The sequence below is a fragment of the Eubalaena glacialis genome, chromosome 1 (assembly GCF_028564815.1).
Source record: "Eubalaena glacialis isolate mEubGla1 chromosome 1, mEubGla1.1.hap2.+ XY, whole genome shotgun sequence".
Lineage (NCBI taxonomy): Eukaryota > Metazoa > Chordata > Mammalia > Artiodactyla > Balaenidae > Eubalaena > Eubalaena glacialis.
Window position 1 is genome coordinate 64,381,565 of NC_083716.1, and position 27,027 is coordinate 64,408,591.

The following is a 27,027-nucleotide window of genomic DNA, read 5'->3' on the forward strand; positions in this document are numbered from 1 at the left end:
CCCCGCGGGTAGCCCTGCAGTACAACTGTGTGCTCGTGTGTGAACACGTGTGTGTACACATATGTGCTCGTGTTGCTCATGTATGTTTGCAGAGATGTGAACGAGAGTGTGCATGTTTGTGCGAGTGTCTAGTGGGTGTGAGTGTGGTTGTAGGAGTGAGCATGTGTATGTGGGCATGTGTAGCACACACACAAACTAACCCACCACCGTCCAAAACCAGGCGAGCCGCTACTGCAAAGGGTAGTGAACCACCCCATTACTCACGCTTCCAAGAGAATCGCCAGTGGCCATCCACAGCCCCCTCTGCCCAGGCAAGCAAGTCCCAAGTTCAATCCCTGAGAAGAACCATAAGCTGTGCGAACCCCCGGTTCCCTCATGGGAACGCTCAGGCCAAGAATTATTTCCTGACAGGTAGAAACGACTCGCCGGAAGGCAGAGGAGCTGGGTTCAAACCAACAAAGATGAGACTTGACAAAAGATGAGAAACAGGCTCTACTGCTCTTCTCTGCTCCTCGTTGCACGCCAAGCCCACCACAGGCTGGGGGACACTGGGCCCGAGGAATAGACAATATCAGGGCAGGAAGCCAATCTGGCGCTGCTCCCTGTGGCCACGTTATTGCCAAGACTGGGACCCACGTGGGCCCTCCATGGTGGGCGTCTTGGAGCCTGCAGTCTTCCCTGTGAGCCAGGTGGTCTCTGAGGCCCAACACAGACCCGTCCCCACTTGCCCCAGCTGCCTCAGGGTCCTGCTCTGGCTGTCTGCCCCTCCAGGCCCACCGCCCCACCACCAGGATCCAGCAGCCCTTGCTTGTTCGGGCCTTGCTGTGTGCAGTCCAGGGCTGAAAGACACGGGCTCTGAGTAGGGCCAATTTGCCCTGGATCTAACCTCAGCAATTTTACCACTATGTGACCCTTACCCTAAAAGTCACCACATTTCTCCAAGTCTTTTTTTCCTCATTTGTAAACTGGTACGAAGAGCAGTTTATGCCTCCAGGAAATGTCTGGAGGATTAAAGGAGTGCCTGGCACTTGGCCAGAGCTCACTGACCGAAGCTATTGTTATTGTTACTATTATTGCCACCTGAGCTCACACCCTCACCCAGCTCTGAACCTGCCAGGGCAGAGGGGTTCTTCGAGGCTGAGTTCAGTTCAGGTTCCACTGCCTCCAGGCAGTCTTCCCTGCTCAAAGGATCTCTGTCTGCCCTGGACTCCTTCCCCCTCACCTCTGTGCAGGGCCCTAGTACTTGAGCACTCCTGCCTGGCACAGAATACATGTTCAATAATTGACATTATAATTATCAGCTGGATTATTAATTTCATTGGTTGGCCCTCCTTTGGGTCTAGGTCCAAGAATAGCATCTCCCACCTCCCAAATTCACACACTAGGTTCAAACTTTTTTGACGAAACTCAAAGTAAGAAATACATTTTAGGAACTTCCCTGGTGGTGCAGGGGATAAGACTCCACGCTTCCAATGCCGAGGGCCCGGGTTCGATCCCTGGTCGGGGAACTAGATCCCACATGCATGCCACAACTAAGAGTTTGCATGCCACAACTAAGGAGCTCACAGGCTGCAACTAAGGAGCCCACAAGCTGCAACTAAGGAACACGCCTGCTGCGACAGAGACCCCATGCAACCAAATAAATAATTTTTTTAGTAATTTTTTAAATTTATTTATTTATGTATTTATTTTTTGGCTGAGTTGTGTCTTCGTTGCTGCGCGTGGGATTTTTCTCTAGTTGCGGCATGCACGGGCCTCTCGTTGTGGTGGCTTCTCTTGTTGTGGAGCACAGGCTCTAGGCACTCAGGCTTCAGTAGTTGCAGCACGTGGGCTCAGTAGTTGTGGCTCGCAGGCTCTAGAGCACAGGCTCAGTAGTGGCGCGTGGGCTTAGCTGCTCCACGGCATGTGGCATCTTCCCAGACCAGGGATCAGACCCACGTCCCCTGCGTTGGCAGGCGGATTCTTAACCACTGCGCCACCAGGGAAGTCCCATAACTAAATATTAAAAAAAAAAGGAATACATTTTAGGGTATATATCCGGAAAAACGAAAACTCTGATTCAAAAAGATACATACACCCCAATGTGCACAACAGCACTATTTACAATAGCCAAGACATGGAAACAACCAAAGTGCCTATCAACAGACATTTGGCTTAAGAAGATGTGGTATATTTATACAATGGAATATTACTCAGCCATAAAAAAAGAAATATTGCCACTTGCAGCAACATGAATGGACCTAGAGAATATTATACTTAGTGAAGTCAGACAGAGAAAGACAAATACTGTATGATATCTCGTATATGTGGAATCTGAAATAGGATTCAAATGAATCTATATACAAAACAGAAACAGAATCACAGACATAGAAAACAAACTTATGGTTACCAAAGGGGGAGGGAGGGAGGGACAAATCAAGAACATGGGTTTAACAGATTCAAACTACTATACGTAAAATAGATAAGCAATAAGGATTTACTGCATAGCACAGAGAACTATATTCAACATCTTATAACCTACAATGGAATAGAATCTGCAAAATATATATTAGCTGAATCACTTGGCTGTATTAACACAATATTATCATGGCCTGAAACTAACACAATATTGTAAATCAACTATATTATATATATATATATATATATATATTTTTTTTTTTTTTTTTTACCTTGGGACCACCAGCTACATAGAGACATAAATATACCAAAACAAACAAAAAAAATGCTTAGCCTTACTGCATGTGATGCACTCTGATACTTTCTAATCTATCCTATCCTACTTCTTTCTTTTTTTAAAAAAAATTTATTTATTTTTATATATTTTTAATTTTTATTCTTTTGGCTGTGTTGGGTCTTCGTTGCTGCGCGTGGGCTTTCTCTAGTTGCGGTGCCTACTCTTTGTTGCGGTGTGCGGGCTTCTCATCGTGGTGGCTTCTCTTGTTGTGGAGCACGGGCTCTAGGTGCACAGCCTCAGTAGTTGTGGCACACGGGCTTAGTTGCTCTGCGGCATGTGGAATCTTCCCGGACCAGGGCTCGAACCCATGTCCCCTGCATTGGCGGGCGGATTCTTAACCACTGCACTACCAGGGAAGCCCCTATCCTATTTCTTTTTGTTTTTACTGACTGCAGTGCACAAAACTGATTTTACCTGTGACCTGCAGTTTGAAAATGCCTTGAAGAACAATGAGGTCCCCGAGGGCAAGGGGACCTCCCCCCTACCCGTCCCCCAGCACTTCTCAATGCCTGACTGAAGAGTGCCCAGGACATGTGGGAGGAGGGTGATTCTATCTCCAGAACATTCCTCAAGTACTACAAGGAGAGCCCTCCATCAGAAGAAGAAGAGAGAAAAGGGAGAAGGAATCCTGGTTCATTCAGTCAACAGATATTTCATTCATTCATTGTCAGTCAGTCAATCAACAAACATTTACAGAGCCCCTTCTATCTTCCAAGCCCTGTTCTAGGCCTTGAGCAGTGAATGAGGCAGACAAGTTCCCTCATGGGGCAATGTCCCTTTATGGGGCTGACATATTAGTAGGGTGGGGCAAAGGATACAATAAACAAGTAAATAATAACAGAGGCAACATCATTCCTGAGTGATTCATGCAATGAAGAAAATAATAGAATGGTAAAGAAAAGTGGGGCTACTTTAGAAACAGTGGAGGTCTCTGAGCCTCAGGTAACTCATGACACTTACCTCACTTACCTGAGCTGGTGGTTGTGGGACTTAAATGGGGTGATGACTTCAAAGTATGTAGCACAGAGTGGCCTTTACCGTCATCGCTATTCGATGGATAAGCGTGACTGAAGGCAGGTTGTGATAAAGTTCCGCAAAGTGTAAGGTTGTACTGGGGTTCAGAGGATGATGAGGGGACACGCTGATTACAGCACAAGCCCAGGACCCACGCACGTATTGGCTTCTTCCTCTGCACAGCTCACCTGGCATGTCTCTCCCCATTTCCCAAGCCACAGCTCCCTACTCCCACCCCACCCTACAATTCAGCCCAGCCCAGTTTGACCAGTCCTCTCTAAGAGCTGGGCCACTGAAGACTTAAGTTCCTTCTGGTGGGTGTCCTGAGCTGCACAGGGACAGATACCAGCAGCCTTCAGCACCCCACCTGTGCCTCTGTGGACTCCCGCTGATCAGACGACACCTGCCCGGGAACATGGGTGCTGACTCCCAGCAAGATAGCAAGAAGGTGGAGATCTGGAGCCCAGCCCCAGGAAATGCTGAAGGGTCTGGGTCTGTTCAATTGGAGCAGAGAAGGCTCAGAGGCAGGACACTGTCTTCTGGTCCCTGCAGGGCTGTCGGGAAGTGAGTGAGGATCCCTGTCTCAGGTGAGCTGCTCAAGCATCTAAACTCCAAGCAGCAACATTAAGTACCTACTATGTGCCTGACCCTGGTCTCAGGGTGCAGACCCCACCCTGCCCTAGGTTCTTCCAGACCTGTGAGGCAGGCAGAGCAGTAAATTTTCAGAGAGATGTGTTTCCTGCAGGGTGGAGTGGGGACCAGGGTGCTGGGAGGGCTGTGATGAGGACACCAGCACCACCTCCCAGGTCAGCTCAGAGTGGAAGTGGATGTCCTGTGAGGGCCCTACCAGCTCAGTGATGTACACTAATTTGTTTCGGCTTTGGCATCAGAGAGACCTGAGTCTGAATTCAGTTTCTGCCACTTCTTAGCTACGTGACCTCAGGCAAGTTTCTGAGCTTCTCTGAGCCTCTGTTTCCGCATCTATAAAATGAGGATTGGGACCTCCCTGGCAGTCCAGTGGTTGAGACGCTGTGCTTCCACTGCAAGGGGCATGGGTTCGATCCCTAGTCTGGGAACTAAGATCCCGCATGCCACGCAGCCTGGCCAAAAAATAAATAAAATTAAATTTTTAAAAAGTGCTTATAAAATGAGGACAGTCACACATACTTCGACAGGATTTTGAGATTAAATGAACTAACAAATTTAAAGCCCTTAACAAATAGCTGTCCAAGAAGACGCTCAATAACATAATAGTAGTTGTGGCTGCTAGCATCATCAGAAGATCCCCTCCTAGGGGTCTCCGTCTGCCCTCACCTCCTCCCTCCTCTCCCTCCCCTCTCATAACGTGCAGAGAATCCCCTGCCCCCACTGCTATGAGAAAGGATCTCCAAGTGGCCTTCCGCTGGGTCTCACTGCAGAACCCCAGGCCCTGGACACTGAAAATAATGAGGCGGGGTGGGATGGGGGGTGTTGAGAGGGGGTCTGCCAAGCCCTGCAGCAGGAAGACCATCCATCCCTGAATAAATAGGCTGTCACCCCTTCCCTCCCACTATCCTTCTCCCTTAAATAACCCAGATCTGTTGCCCAGTTGTATCCAAGCAACACTACTCAGGCGCCCAAGGATGTCTCACTCTGACAGAGCCATTTATGAAGATGCTGCAAGGGAAAAGGGGGTGGGGTGGGGGTCAAGGGAGCTACAGAGGCCTGATAGCGCCTTCCCAAGGCCTTCAGATGGCAAGTTCCTGGTCCCCAGGAACAGAGCTCCTGGGCTGACCCCTCACCAGAGGGGTGGGCAGCGAGGAGTGCTTGCTTACCAGAAACATTCCAGCAGAGGCCAAGACCTCCCAGACTTACAGGGAAGATCCCAGACTCCCCAAAGTTTGGGACACATAGGAGCCAACGAAGTGCCTTGGAAAGATCACTGGCCCAGGCTCAGCCTCCTGAGGTCTAGTCTCGGTGCCAAAACTCACTGGCTGTGTTATCCCAGCCAGGTCACCCACCTCTCTGAGCCTCAAAGAACCTTAGTGACAGAAGAGGGATAGGAAAAAAAAAGGAAGAGGGAAAGGAAAGGGACGGTCTCACACTTTTTGACAGTATCTATCCACATGACAAATGCAGACTCTTCCCCTCAGCAATTCCATTTCTAGGAATTTAGCCTAGAGATGTGCCTGCACACGGACAGATTGACAACTGTGCAAGGTTATGCCTTGTTTGCGATGGTGAAAGACTGTAAACAGCCGAAAAGTCTGTGGACAGAGAGATGATTGGCTAGATAAACTCTGGAACATCTAGAAACTGGAAATGCCATGCAGCTATTTTAAAACACGAGGCAGATGTATGTGGGCTGATGGAAAATGATGTCTAGAGCTGGGAGCAAAGTCCAGGAGTGGACATGGACAGAGACGGTCAGGGCAGTGTAGTCTGTGACAGTGGGCACTGGAGCCAGCGTTGGCATCTGTCTCTAGCGGAATAGATAAGTCACATGGATTCCAGCCACAGAATCCCATCCAACAGGTACACCCAACAATCCAGGTGCACGTGCAAAGATGTGGAGCGAGCTTGCAAACACAGTATCCTGTGATAAAATAATAGAGCTGGATTAGCCATACAATGCCATTGATGTAAAGTAACAACACTCATACCCAGAAAAATAACCATAGTTTTTAAAAATGAGGATATGTGCGCTATGCAAGAACACTGATCAAACACACTACCATGGGTGCCTATGAGAAAAAGGAATGCAATGAAGGGGAAATGAAACAAAGAGAACAATGCAAGAGAAAGGCCTCACATATATTGATGATGATTGAGGAAAATTATTTACTCAACTGCAGCTGAGGTAAAAAAGAAGGAGGGAAGGGGGGAGGGAGGAGAGGAAATTGCAGGACAGGTCTCTAATATTCTAGCACTGTAGGAGCTGTATAGATATAGTCCCTCAATATCCACTGGGGGATTGGTTCCAGGACGCCATGGATACCAAAATCTGCAGATGCTCAAGTCCCTTATATAGTAGTACAGCTGTATCAGCTGTACGTACAGTGGGTATCAGCTGAGGTGGAAACTGGATATGGAGGGTTGCTTATATATACGTACATACACAGAATACAGTTGACCCTAGAATAACACAGGTTTGAACTGCAGGGGGTGACTTATACGCAATTTTTTTACTACAATACTACAAGATTCACGGTTGGTTGAATCTGGGGATGCAGAACGGGAGATACCGCCAGAGGCCAGCTATAAATTAAATTACACGTGGATTTTTGACTGCACGGAGGTGGGCACCCCTAACCCCCGCGATGTTCAAGGGTAAACTGTACATTAAATGTCTCTGAAGAACAGGTAAGAAACCAGTGATTTTAGTTGCCTCCAGGGAACTGGGTGGCTGGATGGAAACTTCTCACTGCATACCTTCTTGTGCATTTGAATTTTGTTCCATGTGGATGTGTTATCTATTTTTAAATAATAATAATCAACTGATAGGCTTGTATACACAGGGTCAGTCTCTGGAAGGCTACAGAAGATGCTGGGAAGAGGGCTTAGCCCTCAGAGGATAAATGAGGCCTGGGGAGAGGAAGCAGGAAGCTTGGGGAGGGGAATTGGGCTTGCCTTCCACTCACTATCCTTTTGTACAGTTGGCTTTTTTTACCCTACGCATCTATGATATATTCGAATAACTGTCTTTTTTTTTTTTTTTTGGCCATGCCATGAGGCATGTGGGATCTTAGTTACCCGACCAGGGATTGAACCCTGGCCCTTGGCAGTGAGAGCGAAGAGTCCTAAGCACTGGACCGCCAGGGAATTTCCTAATAACTGTCATTTTTAATTTTTATTTTGAACATTTTATATATGCACAAAAGTAGAGAATAGCATAATCGACGCTATATACCCATTATCAGATATGACAATTATCAAGATTTTGCCACTCTTGCTTCATCTACTGTTATCTTTTTTTCTCTTTTGGTTTTCTTTCTGGAGTATTTTAAAGCAACCCACAGACATTACACAATTTCACCCCAACCTCCATCAGAATATGATGGATGCAGTAAACATATCTTAAAGAAATGAAGTCTAAGAGGCCAGACAGAGTACCCTGGCAGACCTAGAGGGATTCCCTGTATGAAATCTCTGAGGGGTAGTGGTCCCTGCCTCTGCTTGACTGTTCCCAGAGACGAGGAACTCACTCCTGACCCAGCCTCCTTCTTTGTCCTAATGGCCTAGAGCTAGGCTTCTCAGAAGGGACAGACACCACCCCCCATTCCCTTTGTTGTCTTGGAGGCACGCAGCCATGGGCAGAAGCAGCTCAAAGCCACAGAGAAACAGCCCAGCTCATTAGAGTCCCTTCCTTTCCAAAACAAACTCAGAAGCATAATGGCACGCCAGGCACATTCACATAAACTGGAGGCCACTAAAGACCTGCTGGCTTGGAAGGCCTCTCCAGGCGCCCCCCCACCCCCACCGCAGGCCGTCTGAGACAGGCATTCACTGTCCTGGCAGTCAGGGGTAAACCTGGGGCCGGGACTGGACAACTGTTCCCAGCTGGCCTATGTGTGCATTTGAATCACCAGCAGGAGGGATTCGACCACAGATTCCCAGGCTCCACTCCAGCCCTCCTAAGCCAGAATCTCCAGGGCTGGAGCCTGGGAAAGCCCCCTGGGTGGTTCTAAGGCAATAGTCAAGTATCTGGTGTTTGGGGACCACTGGGCCAAGTGACTCCAAGGCCCTCTTCTGCAAAGGGCCAATCCGACTCTTAGCAGCCTGCCTCTGTACCAAGATTCTGGCCTGCCCCCAGCCCAGCCCAGGGTGTCGTGTTCCCACCTGCGGCTGGCAGGGAACCAGGTGATGCCAACTCCTCTTAAGAGTGTGCTGGCCAAGGCTCAGAAGGGCACAGACAGCCCCCCAAATCCAGGGTGCTTTCTGAGGCCAGAGGCACAGATTCAGAGATGGCATCTCGCCCCCTCCCCTGCAAGGTCTTCCCTCCTACAGGGGAAGGGAGACACTGAGTGTTTACTCTGTGCCACAGTTCACATGCATTAACTCACTGAAGCCTCACCCCTGCCCCACGAGGCAGGAGTCGTCTCATCCTCCTTAGCAGATGAGGAAACTGAGGCTCAGGGAGATGCACTAACCCACCCCAGGGCACACAGCTGGTAAGGGGCCAAGCTGGGATTCACACCAGGCAGCCTGACTTCAAAGATCTGCTTTTCTACCCACAGCAAAAGCTCAGCCTGCCCCTGTGCTCCAGCGACCGAGCCAGACATCTGCCGTCCAAAGTGTGGTCAGCGAGACTATGCTCTGCGTAACCAGGCGTCCCTGGGTCAGGGTATGTGTCCCTCCACAGTGCGTATCAGTTATGATTTCTGGAAAGCGGGTGCCAAGGCAAAGTTATCAGTGCAGTTGGTTTATTGGGGGAAATGCCAGTGAAAGACAAGGGGCGAGGAGGTAGGAATGAGTGGGGAGAGCCTTCAGACCATGTTGCGGGTCTGACACCTATGCAAGGATGGGGAAGGAAGGAGGGTTGAGAGGAAGAGCCCCAGGCCCAGGGCAGCCCTGAGAACATCTCAGCCAGGCCAAGCAGGAAACCCGAAGAAAGACTGCCCACTAGAGGAGTCCTGCATCTGCCAGATGTGGCCCAGCTCTAGTACCCGCCCTAGCCTCAGCCACTGGCCAGGAGCCCAGGGAGGTGGTGGCCTCCGTGTGAACGCAGCAGTGGATCCCAAAGGTGGGGCAGCTGAGGGCAGTCAGCTAACTGCATCCTGCAGCAAGTTCTCTGCAAGGGAGCTCAGAATAGCACACCTCAAGGCTGCCACCCCTGGCATGATCCATTGGCTTGCCTGTCCCTCCACCACTAGGCAGGGAAATATGTACTGTTACCTCTGAGCTCCCGGAGGGCAGGGAAATATGTACTGTTCATTGCTGTGTTCTAGCCCAGGGCACAGCATATACTAGGAGCTTAATAAATGCTTGTATAATTGGCCAGGCCAAACCGCCAAATGCTGCAAGACAGCTGCTTCCACTGTAAGAGGTGGTCTTGCGCAGAGGAAACAAGGAAGAAATTCAAGTCCTGAGTACCTACATACACCAAGCTTGGACTCAAGGCCTGCTTTTGGATTACAAAGGGCTTTCTCAAAATTACCATGCTGGCTATTTTCAGCCAACCTGAGAAGTAGGTGCCACTCCCACATCCCAGAGCACTGAGGCTTGGAGTGGAGATGTCACTCCTCTGAGGATGGCTCTCCTGATGCCAAAGCCTGCTGTGCCCTGCTCACTGTAGCAGGTCCACAAGAAGCCCTGGGCAGGGACCCCTCCTGGGGCAAAAGCAGGGAAAAGGGGTCCACGTTTAGGTCCTGGGGAAAAGAAGCTTCCTTAACCTTGCCTGGTACCCCTCATCCCACCTTTTTTCCAGCAAGACAGTCAGGCAACCCCTCTAACTGAGCAGAAAACCAAGAGGCCATGGGCTTGATAAAGGCCATGACCAGACAGATTGTTTGGACAGAGCCCCTGACCAGGCTTCTGGAGATTCAAGCCCTAATCTAGATCTTGCCTCACCATGTCTACACTGGGCAATTAAAGGAAACTCTCTGGGCCTCAGTCTCCTCATCTGTAAAATGAGATAAATAACTCTTGCCTTGCACATAAACACAGGTACTCTTCTCAGACCCCATCTATGGTGGATAGGTGGACAAATTGCCCATTTGGCGGTAAGTGACAAACTTCAGACAACTCTGGTGCACTGTCAGAATGAACCCCATGGTTCTCCTTCCATGGAACATCAGGGGCTGAGGGGCTGAGGGGCTCTTTGCGGGAATTTAACCCAACTCCCCACCTCACCCAAGAATGCTCCCCACTGTACTCCGATCCTTTACTGGGTGCTTTCTAAGTGCCAGGTACTGTATTAGACTTCAGATCCACAGTCCCATTCCTCATTTTTGAAAAGCATATTCCACTACTATCCTCATTTTTTGAATGAAGAAACCGAGGCACAGAGAGGTTGAGGAACTTGCCCCACGTCCCTCAGCCATCTCTGACCTCAGAGCCCTTGAGTTCAGCCAAAGTGCTACCTGACTTTAATTCCCCTGGGATGGGAGCTCACCCCCTAGGGAGACTTCTCTGCAGAACTGTCCTCCTCCTCCTAACATGAATCTGACCTCCACTTCCCAGCCACTCTCCTCAGTCCCCAGCTGGTCCTGTCCCGGCCACCCTGGGACCACCAGCGCACAGGTACATACCTCTTCCTTTCAAATATTTGAGAAATGCCATCTCTTACCCTGCCTGCAGACTTCTCCAGCTAAACAACCCCTGGGCTTTCAAAGCCCCGTGGGAGCTTCCAAGACCCGTGAGAACTTCCAAGACCGGAAAAGGCCTTAACTGTTATTCCACCTCCAGGTCCCCCAGGGAGCTCTTTCCCAAGGGGGTCGAGAAGAGAATGAAACCCTTCTCTCTCACCACTCAGCACCTCCCTACCCCCAGGGATCTGGTCTCCCGGCTCTGACTTCACACCTAGCTGACATTTGACATTCAGAAACCTGCAGACAAGTGTCCTTCTGGAGTCCGCAGGCACGCACCTCCCAGCCTGTCACTGCCCCCCTTCAAATCTCTAGCTGCTGCTGGCAGTGAAGCAGTGAAGCCGTTAAAAATGCTCACTATTCTGTAGGGAGACAGAGGGAGAGGCCAGGATGGGGGTGGAGGGAAGGAAATAAAGAGCCCCGTGCAGGGGATCAGGACAGCCCAGGACAGGGTCTTGGAGGGGAGCGGGCTAAGTCTCCCTGCTCAGGGGCCCCAGTTTCTGCCATAAATCCCTGCCTTCCTCACTAGTTTGTTCCACATTCTCTTACCTCCTCTCACAGCTTCCCCCTGGTCACTCAGGGACAGCGACCTCCTACCCCCACCTCCAAAAACCACTATTCAATAAGTTAGTGTTTAATGGGTATGGCGTTTCATTTGGGGAAGACGAAAAAGTTCTAGAGATGGATGGTGGTGATGGCTGCACAACAATGTGAATGCACTTAATGCCACTGAACTGTATACTTAAAAGTGGTTAAAATGGTCAATTTTATGTTACGTATATTTTACGACAATAAAAAAAAAAAAAAAACCCGACCTAAATGGGAGGGAAATCCAAAAAGGAGGGGTTGTATGTATATGTATGGCTGATTCATTTTGCTGTGCAGTAGAAACTAACACAACATTGTAAAGCAACTATACTCCAATAAAAATTAATTTAAAAAAAACCCCACAGAATGGAGAAAGTAATTGCCCCCTCCCCCCGACACAAAAGGCCTCACCAAGAAGTCCCAAGTGGGCCAAAGTTCCAGCTCTGAGTAGGAAGACCACTGTCTGGGAGGTAGAGACCCCACACCAGCCCCATGGAGCGGTCCTGGGCGTCCCAAAGCCGCCTCTCCCCACCAGCCTCCCCAGTGGCAGCCCTGGAGCAAAGGGCACCTGTCAGGCCAGTGAAGGCCTGGAGATCCCCAGTCCCAACCCCAGGTCAGAGCCAGAAGGTACCAGAGGCACCGAGAGGCAGTGCCTGGCCCAAGGTCACACAGCAAGTTAACCACAAGGCCCACTGAGCAGACCCAACCCTGATCTGTCCTCAGAAGGGAAATGCAGGCCAATTGGGGTCTGGCAGCAGTTTAAAACAGAATACCTAGGCTATTTCTCCCAGCTGCTTCCCATCCTGCCTGGGGACCTGCTAATGTGAGGAGCCTCTCAAGTTTCTCATTTCCCCGCAGGCTCTATACTCGGCCTTTGCAGCCCTGGCACGTGGAGCCTTCACTCCCCTGGGTGGCAGCATGTCACGGAGGGGTCAGGCTTTAGAATCAGACAGGCCTGCCTGAGTCCTGATTCCATCTCTATAAATATGCTTCTTAGACTAGGCCCCCCCAACTGTAAAATGGGCACAATAATGCCTAATTGGTGGTATTCTTTGAGGATTAGCACAAATGATATAATACCTATGAAGGGCCTGAAACGCAGTAGGTGCTCAAAAAATTTCTTTTCTTTCCTCTTCCCTCCTGGGGACCCAGGGCCTTCTGCCTAGCACAAGTGGTGCAAAAATGGTCAGCAGCATCCCCCCCTCACCCACTGATTGCCTGGGTAACCTGGGGGCAAGTCCATTCCCTTCTCTGGGCCTGTTTCTCCACCTGCAGAATGAAAGGGTAGAGCTTGCTGAGCCTTCACTGGTGTATATAACATACCTAAAAGCGCATGTATAATATCTTTTCGGGCATGCTATCTACAAGAATGTTCCTAGCAGCATTATTCAGAATAGCCCAAAATATGTAAACAACTCAAATGTCCATCAAGAGAAGAATGGATGAACAAACTGTGGTGCAGGGGACTTCGCTGGTGGCGCAGTGGTTAAGAATCTGCCTGCCAATGCAGGGGACAAGGGTTCGATCCCTGGTCCGGGAAGATCCCACATGCTGCGGAGCAACTAAGCCCGCGAGCCACAACTACTGAGCCCGCGTGCCACAACTACTGAAGTCCGCATGCCTAGAGCCCGTGCTCCGCAACAAGAGAAGCCACCCCAATGAGAAGCCCGTGCACCGCAACTAGAGAAAGCCCGCGCACAGCAACGAAGACCCAACGCAGCCAAAATAAATAAATAAAAATAAATAAATCTATTAAAAATTATTTTAAAAAAACCAAAAACCAATTGTGGTGCAGTGTCTTAATGGAATACTTCCTAGCAACTAAAATGAATGAACTACCAATTCACCAACATCATGGATGAAAAGAGCTAGATCCAAATGAAAATGTAGTGTAAGATTCCATCATTTAGACAAACTCCTAGGACAGGTAAAACTAGCCTATGATGATTGAGGGCAGAAGGGTGGTCACCTCTGGGTGAGGGGCGACATTGACTGGGAGGGGGCCTGAGGGAACCTTCTGGGGCACTGGGGATGTTCTATATCTTGATCTGGATATGTTACATAGACGAATACAGCTGTGAAAATTCATCAGATTATGACTTTAAAATCGGTGCACTTTATGCATTATTTTCATCATCCCCTTTGCCCACTAAGTTCCAGCCTAACTTCTTTCAGTTCCTCAAACTGGCCAGTTGTGGTCTCTCCTCGGGGTGTTTGCACTTGCTGATCCCTCTTCCTAAGATGCTCTTCCTCCAGATCTTCCTTCCTTCCACTTAGGTCTTTGCTTACCTGCCACCTCCTTGGAGAGGCCTTCTCTGCCGCCTCCACCTGAAGCAGTCCCTCATTCTCTCACTATTCCGTCACCCTAATTCTCTCCACAGCACCCATCACTATCTGATACGTTCCTTGTTCTGGCTGTTTGTTTGTTTATTGTCTTTCTCCCCCTACTAGGATGTCAGCTCCCTGAGAGCAGGAACATGTCTAGCTGGGTTCAAATCTTGGCTCCACCTAGAGCAATGGCTGGCACACAGTAGGTACTAAATAAATATTTGTGGGGTGAGAAGGCCATTTCTAGAGAAGGTCAGATTATGTCTCAAAATTTTACTCTTCAAAGTGGTGAGAGGGAATTCATTTTTTGTGTTTTCATTCACCCCAAAAACATGCAAGAGAGGCCTACGAGGTGCCAGGCCCAACCTGAACTCACCAGGGCTTCTGAGGGAATGCCCAGAGTAAGTGGCTGGCTCAGCCTCCCAGTTCCCAGGGTAGGGAGACTGGTGGGCTCTGGGTGTGGCCAAGGCTGCCCATGCCAGCTGAATGTCTGGGCAGCAGGAGGGCCTGTGCCTTGGCAGGAAACCACCCCTTCTAAAGAGTCAGAGAGCTCAGCAAAAGCCAGCCACTGTCCCTGTCTGCAGGTCGGGTCACTTGCTGCCGTGGCAACTGTCCTGCCAAGCCACTGGCACTGAATGCAGGAGACACAGTGCCAGGAAGGCAATTGGGCATCTGCTGGGCTCCCCTGTCCTGGCAAAGGAGGCACCTTGGCCTGCCTGAGCCCACAGCTGGGAGAGGTATGTGTTGTTCCTGCGTTTTTCCCTGTGTGTGTGTGTGTGTGTGTGTGTGTGTGCGTGTGTGCCATGCACAAGCACGGGCAGTCTCTCCCACATCTGGAATGGGGATTCCCATGGGGGTAAAGAATTGTTCAGTAGTAAAAGCTGTCATTCACTGAGTATTTACCACACCCAGGTACCATGCTAGATACTTGTGTATTTCCTCATTCTAGTCTCACAACAAGCCTATGAGACAGGAACTATTCCCACTTTTACAGAGGAGGAAGATGAGGCACACAGTGGTTATGTAACTTGCCCAGAGTCTCACAACTAGTAAGCAGTAGAGTGAGGGTTAGAACCCAAGCAATCAGGCTCCAAAGCCTTAATGATAACCGCCAGGAGCAGAGCCTCTCCACGGGACTGAGTCATTTGGTTTTCCCACTGGTCATTCAGTTTTCTGAGCTCTGCACAGGCACCAAGGGAAAAGAAATGGGTTTGATCTGGCCTCTGGCTTCAAGTTGCCTCTAGCCCCCTGCAGGAGATGCCGGTAAACGTAACCACAATGCGGAGCCCCAAGTCTCATAGAGCGGAGTACAGAGGGCTCTGTGGGGCAGGAAGACGTAAGAGGGGAGCCTGACTCCTGCACCTGCTGCTTGGATCTCCAACTGGGGGCTGTGGGGTCGCAGTGGGAGCTGTCCTGGAATCAGAGGACCGATGAAGTTCTGCCCTGGGAGGCCACCTGCTGGACAGATGGCAGCAGGAGAGCCTGGGCAGCCGGATGCTCCTCTCCTTCACAACAGGTGTTTCCAGGGTGCTCTCTGTGTGCCTAGCACCATGCTAAGTGCAGGGATGCAGAGCAACACAGACAGTAAACCCAACAGGCTTTGCGGCGCTTACAGTCTGCTGGGGGTGGGGGCAAACATGAACCAACAGTCCCCGAGCAAAGACGTAACCACAGCTGACAATAAGTGCTCTGAGGGAGTGTGAGGGGGTCATCTTTCAACGGCGTGCTGGGGGAAGGTCTCTCCAAGGAGGTAACATTTAAGCAAAGACTTGAAGGCTAGTAGGTGTTTGCCAGGCAGAGCGGGAGAAAGGGCATTTGGGCAGAGGGGACGGCAAGGGCAAAGGCCCTGAGGTGGGAACAAGCTCACCAGATTCCAGGAACCGAAAGAAGGCGGAAGGCTGCTGCAGGTGGAGGGCAATGAGGCATGAGGCACAGGGCCCGGGCTTCAGGAGCTTGTATTTGATCCCGAGGCAAGGGGAGCTCCGAGGGTTTCAACGAGGGAAGTGCTGCAATCCCACCCACGGCTGCCGCTCCTGGGAGGAATGGATTGTGGGGACCAGCCAGAAGGCCAGTGCAGAGCAAAGGGTGGCTGGGACCAGGGTGATGACAGAGGAGATGGAGAGGGACAGATGGATTCTAGAGAACGATTTTAAAAGCAGGATCAGTGGGGCTAGTGTTGGATTGGATGTTGGGATGTTGGGGAGAGGAGGGAATCAGGGTGTCTGGCTTGAGTAGAGGGAGGGGCTTGAGTGAAGTGGGAGCACTGCATGAGAAGCACGTGAAGAGCTCCGTCCTGGAGGGAGGGGAGCTGGAGAAGCCCATGAGGGAGCCCAGGGGAGATGCACAGGTGGGCGGTGGGTGTGGGTCCTGGACTCAGACGTAGAGAAAGGCAGGGCACCATCAGCATGGGGTGGGGTTTAAGCCTTAGGAGGGCAAGACGCTCCAGAAGAAGGATGTAGAGGGAGGGGAGGGAGCCATCAGTGCCGAGTGGGTGGGGGGCACTAGAGAACGGGAGCAGGAGCGGCCGGGGAGGTGGGAGGGAAGCTTAGTGGCACCAAAGTCAAGGGGTAGGAGAGTGTTTCAACTGTGTCAAAAGCTGCCTTGAGGTCAAGCAGGACTAAACCAATTTGGCAACATGAGTGTCCCACAGCCCAAGCCAGGGCAGTGTCCATGGTGGGCGGGGGGGAGATGCTCTCAGAGGTGAAGAGTGACCAGGAGGCAGGGAGTGTGGGAAGGCAGCACCATCAATGACAATTCGAGAAGATGCGCAGCTGGAAGGGGACTGGGGTGTGTGGCTGTAAAGACGGGGTGTCAGGGCATGGTGGGGTGCTCTGATGGGAACTGGCCCGGGGCGTGGGGGGTGGGAGGGCACGGGGGACACAGGCAGGGCTGTGGGACGCCGCAGCTTTCCAGAGCCTCTTTCCTCTGCCGCTCCTCCACTTTCACCCTGGCTTCTCTAGTCACCCCTGTAACAACCACCCCTTTCTCTGATGAGGGAAACTGAGCCCCAGAGAGGGGCCCAAGGTCACACTAGGGCTCTGCCCAAGCTGGCTCCTTAGGGGGCCGGGGAGCCGGGTGGTGGGCAGGCTGTTTGGAGTCATGGGGAGCCAAGAATGGTGCAGAGGTCATGTGGGCCCCTGATGGGTCTGCACACCCTTCCCTCCCTGCCAGGCCTGCACTGCCCGGCTCCGGCAATCCCCCACCCTGGGCAGTGTGGCAGGGGACAGCAGACAAGACCAGGTACCCGGGAAAGATCACTTGTTATGGGGCCCGAGCTTCATACTGTTGGGAGAGGGGGTTTGAAGGAAAGAACACAAAAATACAAATACAAATTAGAGCTGGGGACCTTGGAGGGGCGTGAAACTTACCCTTCATCAGCCTCAAGGTAACTAACTCCACCTGTGGCTGCCCTCACCTGAAGCAACTGACATCATCTCTCAGCACCCACCGTGCAGAGGTGTGAGCACTAAATGAGATAACTGTGCAAAGGGTTGCGGGTGAGCTCTGACAAACTGTGACAGTGGCTATTGCGGACTGGGCTCCCCTGGGGGTAAGGGTGGGGGGCTCTGCCCTCCCTAAGACCAGGGGCAGAAGCGCTGGGGAACACGAAAAGGTGGTGGTGACTCACCGCACCTGTCCCACCCCCACCCCAGAGCCAGCCTGGCACCAAGTCGGGGTTCTGCAGATGGCCCTGAGCCATAATGTCCTCCTGAGGCTGCAGCTTACAGAGTAGGTCCAGGGTGGGGACAGGATAGACGGGAGGGGAACACATCCAGCGGACCCAGATCCCTGACCACTAACGTCCAGGTCGGGGGCTCACTCCAGAGGGTCCCTCTTTCTCGGGGCTCCAGTCCGGGACCAAGTGGCAAGACTCGCAGGGCGGGGGAGCTGCCCGAGGTGCAGCGCCAAGTCGTGGGCACAGTGACACACGGGCAAGACCTGCAGCGCTCACACCCACTGGGGCCTGGGGAGGAGACACCCCACCGCGCTGGGGACCTGCGACGGGGCTCCAGGCCACTCACCACCTCCTCCAGCTTCCTCTGGCGCCACAGCCCACTCTGCTCCTTCGGCTAGCTGGCGGCCGAGTTGCCTGGGTCGCCCTCCCAGCGCTTTCCCAAGAAGGCGGGCGCAGCGGCCTGACGCGGCTGGCGGGACTGGGCACCGCCCTGCACACATCCCTTTAGGACTCATCTCCACAAACAAGAGAGCAAAGCCAGAGGCAGGCATGCACGCTGAAGGGCACGGCTTCCATGAGTGTTCCTTTCCTTTGCCTCCGTCACCTCCCGATGACAACAATCAACCTGCCTGGGGAAAGCAAGCTCTATAAGAAAAGTACTTTTTTATCCCCCTTAATTAGCACCTATTGTACACATGGCACTGAGTGCAGGGGTGCAGAGGAGACTTCTGTCCCCTAAAAGCTCATAGTCTAAGAGGAGGTGGGTAATAGGGGGCATGATTTAAGGGTCCTGAGAGAGGGCTGATTGGACTGCAGAAATCTCAGCTGGCTTCCTGGAGGAGGTGGTCTCTTAAAATAAGCAACATTTATTTTTAGATAGTGGTGAAGGATGCTTATTGGCTTGGAAAGATGTTCAGGTTACATGAAAGAAGCAGTTTACAGAACAGTTCACACAGTGTGATTGTTCTAAGTAAAAGACGCATGTGCACATAAATGCCCGGGGGAAGGGGGGATAGGAAGTACTTACTCCAAAATGCTAACCACTGTTACATATGGATTGCAGGATTAGAGGGGATTTTTCTTTTCCTCTATGTACTGTTATGCAGTAAATTTTCTACAGTGAATATACATTAATTCTGTACACAGAAAAGCACAATACAAGGAACTAAGCAGAAAAATTTTGTTAACATTTCATCAACCGTTTGGGATGAACAGAGGAGGAAGAAGCTGCAAAGCCCACATGTGCAGGACCTGAATGTTAGGAAACACTTCCACTCACTGGTCTCAGATCTCCACCAAGTCCAGGATAGCCAAGTGGGGGACAGAGCTGGGGACAATCCCAGATGCAGAAACTGAGGTTCAACGAAGCCATGTGGCTTGGCCAAGGTCACATGCTGGTCTGGGTTGAGCTGAGAGGAGGCCCTAGATGTCCTCGCCCCCTCCCCTCCTGCATGCCAATCTAACTGGTACTAATTCAGACCAATACCCTCTCCCCCTCCCCGCCCTGCTCTTTGGGAGTTTCCTTGACTGGACTCCCCAGCAGGGCAGCGCCCTCTTACCAGTGGGGAAGGAACACGGTTCTGAGGGGTGTAGTCCACAGGGAGGATGGAAAAGGGGAGCTGAGAGCTGGGGTGAGAGTGGGGAGGGCAAGAATGAAGAGAGCCAGGAGTAGGCTGGGAAGGGGGCTGGGGCGGGGTCTCCCGGGGAGGGAAGCCAGTGTGGCCAAGACTGGAGCTGAGGAAGCACAGCCTCCTGCAAGCCTCACAACCCTGATCCTCTGGCTCTGAAACAGCAGAGGAGATAGTCAGAATGAAGGTTAGGGTCAAAACAGACCTGGACTCCAATCCAGCCGAGCTGTTTAGCACCAACTTGACCCTGGGCAAGTGTTTAAGCAATCCAGCCCTCAGTTTTCTCATCAGTAAAACGGGAATCATTATAGAATACAGTGTGAAAGGAGCTCCTTAGAGCTGTGCATAAGGCATGTGTCCAAAGCACTCAGCATTAATGCCCGGCACAAAGGTAACAGCTGGCTTTCAACATGTTTTTCCATCTATGAAATGGACACAGGTTTGGCTCAGCCCTCCCCTCACCCCCAATTCCCAGGTGTCTGGAGGTTCCGCCAGTAGCCATAGAATGAAAGGCTCTGAGGGTGAATGGTGGGTGAGAATGGATTCAAACTGCTTCCACTGAGTTATCTGCTTCATGAAAACTCTTCCTGCCCCACTGGGTCTCTGGTTAATCATATTAGCTCTCCAGGGCTTCCCTGCATACCCAGCCAGGTATGTGCATCTCCCTTCAAGCTGCCTTTGAAGTCTGGGGTTCTTTGATGTGAATGGGGGATGCACCAGCCTGGGATCCCTCTAGCCCTGAGGTCAGTGGCTAACAGGGCACAGGGCTTGCGCGGGGGTGGGGGTGGGAGAGTTGGAAATACAAGTCCCCCGCGTGAGTTACCCCACGTGCAGGCTTTGGAGTCAGACTGCCTGGTCCCAAATCCCAGCACTGTTATTAATTAACTGCATGACCTTGGGCAAGTTGCCCAGCCTCTCCGAGCCTCAGACTCCTCAGCTGTAGAAAGAAGCCAGCAGAAGCATCTACCTTGTGTGTCTGCGGAAAGACAGAAGAGAGGGAAGAAAAGAGAAAGAGATGATGCTGTGTTTTCCATCTTACCTGATAAGGCTCTCTGGAAGGGCAGGGATTCCTGGGTCCCATTCCAGGCCTACTGAGCCCATAGACCTATGAGACTTTGGTGTCCTTAAAGTTTAGTGCATTCTTAAGCTGTAGTAGAAGTACAGAAGAATATACTATTTATTAGAATATACTTAATATTTAGTCGAATATACTTAATATTCTATTAAGTATAGTTCTATTTCAGAAGTATAAATGCTACAAACTTACAAAGAACACAAAGTTTATCTAAATTTCTTTTGTTAAACGGTAAGAAATTTGGGAAAATAAAAAAAATTAAAAATATGAATAATAAATAAATTTCTTTTGTTTATTTAGTTATATGAATTTTTAATAGTAATTCTTATATTTTAAAAGTTTATTGTATTTATGTTCATTTTTACAGCTTTAGTAAAGTATAACTGACACACAACAACTGCAAATAAAGTGTGCATTTTGGTAAGCTTTGACACATGTATACAACTGCCACTACAATCAAGATAATGAACATATTTATCACCCCCAAAACTCTCCTGCTGAATCCTCCCTCTCCCCTCTCCTCCCAGACAACCACTGATCCACATTCTGCAACAGATCTGCTTGTCTGCAAACATCAGTTTGCATTTTCTAGAATTTTATATGATTGGAATCATACAGTATATACTGTCTTTTGTCTGCTTGTTTAACTCAGCATCATTATTTAAGATTCATCCTTGTTACATGTATCAATAGTGCATTCCTTTTTATTGTCAGGTAGTACTCCAATGTACAGATATACGCCATTATTTGTTTATCCAATCATCCACTGTTTTGAATTTTGCATAATGAAATTTTAATTGTTTTTTAAAAATAGCAAATGTTTACTAAAACAAAAAATTTTAATTAAAAATGTATTATTAAAAATTCACAAAACTAGGGACTTCCCTGGTGGCGCAGTGGTTAAGAATCCTCCTGCCAATGCAGGGGACACAGGTTCGAGCCCTTGTCTGGAAAGATCCCACATGCCGCGGAGCAACTAAGCCCGTGCGCCACAACTACTGAACCTGCACTCTAGAGCCCATGAGCCACAACTACTGAAGCCTATGTGCCTAGAACCCATGCTCCGCAACAAGAGAAGCCACTGCGGTGAGAAGATTGCGCACCGCAATGAAGAGTAGCCCCCGCTGGCCGCAACTAAAGAAAGACTGCGCACAGCAATGAAGACCCAACGCAGCCAAAAATTAATTAATTAATTATTTTAAATTCACAAAACTAAACAGGTGTAAAAGGAATTTAAAAAATTAAACTATCAAAGGATGGTTTTTGTAAGTTTCTATCATTTATATTTTTGAGGCTATTAAAGCTTAAAAGAGCACTAAAAATAGTACACTATGACTTTTGGGACTCCCTTTACTTTTAATAAGTGCCCCAGGGGATTATTATGGTCAAGCAGTTTTGGGAGACACTGAGCTAATAGTGCACATAAACCTCTTAGCATAGTCAGCGCCTGGTCCACTGTAAGCGCTCCCCAGGCACTCCTTACCCCCACAGGAAGCACTCCCCTAAGGGTTTGTTCTTAGTAGTGATTCTTTTCCTTGCCCTCCACACACACACACACACACACACACACACGCGCGCACGCATGTGCACAGGCACAGAGCTTTCTCCCAGTCCCAGGCTCAGCTGGGTGATCAAACTCCAGCTCAACTCCAGGACCAGTGACTCTCTGTGGAAGGGAAATGGGGGGGGTGGGAAGGCGAAGGCAGGGGTGGCAGGCTGCGCTGCGGGAATCTCTGAGAAGCTTCTGGGGTGGGAAGAGAGGGACCCTCCTGGTGGTCTCTCTGTTTGTTTCCCAGGGCAGGCTGAGCCTTCACCTCCTGACCCTGTGGGAAGCACAAGTCGAGCCTCGGCTCCACCCAGGAGGGGCTGGGATGAGAGTCTGGCCACGGGAGCTGGAGGGAGCAAGAGATTTAGAATCAGACAGGCCTGGCCCTTACCAGTTCTACCATCTCGGGCCAGTCACTCTCTGGGAGGGAGAGACCAGCCCTGCTCAGGTCCCTCAGCTCCTGCAAGGATCAGGGGAGAGGATGGAGGCGAGAGGGCGGCATGAGCGATGCACGCAGAAGGTGCAATAACGTGAATCATGTTCACGAGGAGTCACAAGCGCCAGGAGGGCATTCTCTTGCTGGTGTCAAGACATCCGCAAGCCAAAGCAGGTGTACTGAGCACTTACTGAGCACCTACTATGTACCCCACATGTGCGCAGGAGAGTGAAGAACTTGAAACCAGAGGAAGCTGGTGACCTGCGGGGCTCATACCCTTTTGGTGGCCACTGGAGGAGAAGGGACTCCCCTATCCCCGCCTTCTTACCTCTGTGTCCCCCAGTCCAGGGACTGGGTTAAATGTATTCCTTCAACATATACGTACTGAGTCCTAGAATCGAGAACTGTGCTAAGCACTGGGGGTTCAGTGGTGAACTGAACAGACAGGAGTCTGGCTGACAGCCCAGTGCTGGGGAAGGGGAACAGACAAAAAATAAACAAACAGTACCAAAGTAAACAACTTAATTTCCAACCATGGAAGTGCTGTGGAGGAAATGAACAGGGTGATGTGATGGAGTGCAGGAGGTCCATTTAGACAGGGGAAAGGCCCCTCCTGTAAAGGAGGTAATAAACGACCATGTGGGGACATGGCAATATCCAGTCTGGCTTCCAGAGTCAGAATGACTAAGTATCCATCTCAGCCTTACCGTTTGCAAGCATTCCATCCTGGGCAAGGGGCTTAACTGCGCAGAGCCTCAGTTTTCACACCTGTAAAATGGAAGTAAATATCCAGTCTGCTTCATGGGAGTGATAGGAAGGGTAAATTAGATAATTCAAGCACATTATGGTAAGTACTTATTAATAAGTGACTTTTTAAATTTTATTTTTATTTATTTGTTTTTGACTGCGTTGGGTCTGCGCGCAGGCTTTCTTTAGTTGAGGCGAGCGGGGACTACTCTTCGTTGTGGTGCACGGGCTTCTCACTGTGGTGGCTTCTCTGCACAGCCTCTAGGCGCACGGGCTTCAGTAATTGTGGCGCACAGGCTTAGTTGCTCTGTGGCATGTGGGATCTTCCCGGACCAGGGCTGGCACCCATGTCCCCTGAATTGGCAGGCAGATTCTTAACCACTGCGCCACCAGGGAAGCCCAATAAGTGACTTTTTAAATATTTATTTATTTAGGCTGTGCTGGGTCTTAGTTGCAGCACGTGGGATCTTTATTTTAGTTGTGGCATGCAGACTCTTAGCTGCGGCATGCATACGGGATCTAGTTCCCTGACCAGGGATCGATCCTAGGCCCCCTGCATCGGGAGCGCAGAGTCTTACCCACTGGACCACCAGGGAAGTCCCATGGCAAGTTCTTATTAAATAATAGATTATTTCTATTTCATCCAGCCTGGGCCAGGTACCCACAATCCATGGGTTAGTTGGAGAAGGACAATGGGGTGGGCTAATCCCGAGCCTGCACTTCCAAACTGATTCCAGAGTGTCTTACTCTCAACCAATATACAGCAAGTGTCTCAAACTCATTTGTCTTTAGGGCCAGGCACATGGGTGCAGTAAGTTAAGGAGTGGAGGGGACTGTGCCTCTCCTTAGAGAACAGACCCTGCCTAAAGGAAGCAGATCCTATTCAGCTTAAGGGAAAGCTTGCTTTGTTAAAATGAGGGCCTAGCCCTTTCCATTTCTTAAATGATGAAAACAAACTATTTTCTGCAAAATCTTATGAACTTTCAGTATTGGTGATTTAAATAAAAACCTTTCAAAACACTGTTGGGAGCAGACAAAACACTGTGGATCAGCCAAGGTGGGCTGCAGGCAGATTTGCAAGCTCTACCTACCAAGGCTAGGCCCTTTGCTGAACACTGCAGAATACAGAGCCAGCCAGCAGCAGGCTCCTGGTGGAAAACTAGGGGATCCAGGGACTAGAGCCTGAAGGGGGAAGGAGGCCACGTGGAAGAGGAGACCCTTGAGCTGGATTCTGTGGGATAAATAGGTGTATTTTGTGTGAATGAAGAGGAGGTAAAAATCATTCTGGGCAGAGCAAGAACAGCTCTGAACTTTGGGGAAGGGTGGGTGTTTCCATGGGGCCAGAGTGCCTTTGGGGTACAAGGGGATTGTAGTGGAAGGCTGAGGTCTCTATCTCCAGATCACAGAGAGAGCCACGTGTGCCCAGTAGAGGCACCTAGATGGGCCCTCCAAGACCAGCAGTGAGGGGTACAGGAAGGGCACCAAGTACTGGAGGTGGAAGCCAGAAGCCTGTGCTTAGTCCCGCCTCTGCCATTTGCAGGACTGCATCAAGCTGAGGATCACAGCAAGCAATGGTCAGCTAGGAAGCAGGGGCTGGGGCTTCAGAGAAAGGAGTCGTCTGCACTTCCAGGGAGCTCACAGTCTGATGGCAGTTACTCCTGAGGGCTGGGACAACTGCTCCTCGGCGCTCTGCTTAGAAGAGGACTCTGCCAAATTGCTAGGGAGCTAGTGACAGGTTTGTAGAGGAAGCAGCAGTGTTTAAGCTGTGTCTTGATAGGTGAGAAGGAGTTTACCAGGGAGATTAAGTGGAAACAGCAGGAGGCTGCATGGAGAAGGAGCATGTGAAAGGCAGAGGTGTGCTGGGAACCTGTTCAGGAATATGGACCTCATTCAATCACCTGACAAATCCTTACTGAGTTCCTGTGTGCCAGGAGCTGTGCCAGGCATGGGAGGAGAGTGATAAAGCAGACGCCCTCCACCTTCAAAATAATGATGCTATTTAATTCCTCTGTACCTCAGTTTCCCCATCTCTAAAATGCCTTACATACCTTACAGAGCTTCAGGGAGGGGTGAACAGGATTACATAGGCTTCTATAGGCTAACATATATGCGAAGACAGCCAGTGTCACACTGGCATATAGGAAATGCTCATTAAATATGTGCGGAACTGAAATGCCTTCCTGCCCTGACTTCCTGAGAATCTAGCACTTGCCGGTAACCTGCCTTAGACTCCTAGATAAGCAGGTTTGTTCAATGAATGAATAAACAAATGACCAAGCACTACTTTACACACATTTACTGCTTACAGCATTCTTGTCAAGTAGATACTATTCTTTATCTCCATTTTACAGCTGAGGGAGCAAATGCTTCAAGATGGTAAGTGATCTAATATGCCCAGGTAGCGATAGAGAAGGATCCAGAGTCTGCCTTCTGGCAGCCTGGCCTCAGAGCCCCAGCACTTAACCCTGCATATCGTTGCTCACGTGGAGGAAGGGTCCAGAACGGCCCAATGGAAAGCATTCGAGAACTTCGAGGGACTTTGCTCCCCACTCTCCAGCCAGCTGGGTTGGCCCTGAAAGGTTATCTCCCAGGTCAGGTAATCTGTCGGTCAGTCTGTCTGGGGCAGGGGAAGCAAGAAGGTGTCATTCCCCTCCTGGGAAGAAGGCACTTCTGGTCCTTCTTGCAGGAAACAGATCCTGGATGAACAAGTACCTTTTAAAAATGAGAAGAATGACTGTTAGCCTCCATCCTGAAGAGTGCCCCAGCTGGAGAAAGTTCAGTGATGAATGGGCTTTGACAGAGTCCCTCTTGCTGGTCAGAAAGCAGGTCCCCACAGGGCTTTGGGCCAATACACATCAGAAATGAGTTGTGTCTGCTGCTCCTGGACCCTGGGAAAAGCAAGACTTCATTTGAGAGTTGTTGGTTTTTTTTTTAAGTCTTAGGACAAGGCCCATGTCCATCCTCTCATCTATGGGGAAGCCAGAAGGCTATAAGCATGGGTTTGGGTAACAAGCAGTACACTTCACATACTGGCTGTTTTCACTTGTAAATGTGTGGCCTTGAGCAAGTTACCAGGTTCCCTTTGAGCCTCTGTTTTCTCATCCCTGAAGTGGGGATGATAATAAAATCAATGCAGTGATTACCAGAATGCCTACTACATTAGGCACTCAATAAGCGTTAGCTATTGTTATTATCAGTCATTTTAATTGAAATATTTACTGAGCTCCTACTATATGCCACATAGTACGAGGGACACAGAATGAATAAAGCTTAATTTCAAGAAGCTTCTGGTCCAGTACGGGAAGGAGATCATCTGTTTTGTTCCTTCCCTAATCCTGGTGGATAAGACCACTACGTTCTGAATGCCCCTGTTTAAACAGGGACCCCCTGGATTCTAGGACATGTAGGTTTGGGGGAAGGCTGACACCTATACCTCCGTCTAACCACAATCTCTCATTGTTTTTTATTTATATATTCATAACCTGGGTGAGGGCACCTTCTGCCTCTGGGGAGGGGTCTGATGCAGAGGGCCGGGACTGACAAGCCCCAGGCTGCAGGCCCCCAGGCTGGGGAAGTTGAATGACAACCACGGAGTACCCATAATAATCTGTATGCTTAAGGCTTTACAAAAACACCAGGTTTTAAGCACTTGCAAAGCATTTTAGCATTTGTTTTATTTAATCTTCGTGGAAGGAAGTATCTCCAGTCATGGTTTACAGATGAGGAAACTGAACGCAGAGAGGTGGGCTCCAAGCTGCAACTAGACCCGAGCTCAACCAGGTTCTCAAAGTTGTCTGATAAGAATCACAGGGGTACTGGTTAAATATGTAGATTACCAAGGTCTCTCTCCAAATTCGAATGCTAAAGGCCTGGATTGAGACTCAGGAATCAGTAGTTTAACATACACCCCAGGTGATACTTATCTTCAAGCAAGTCCAGACACAGTGCCATTCATTGATTAATTTACTC

General features: G+C 50.1%; 1 protein-coding gene across 1 annotated transcript in view; it reads right to left on the reverse strand.

Annotated features, from left to right (window-relative positions):
• The window catches only part of PALD1 (phosphatase domain containing paladin 1), a 110,261-nt gene extending 92,178 nt beyond the window's left edge, over nt 1-18,083 (reverse strand). The window contains exon 1 of the mRNA XM_061181280.1: nt 17,973-18,083. The gene's annotated coding sequence lies outside the window, so the exon portion shown is untranslated. The remainder of the gene's footprint in view (nt 1-17,972) is intronic.
• Between the last annotated feature and the right edge of the window lie 8,944 nt (nt 18,084-27,027).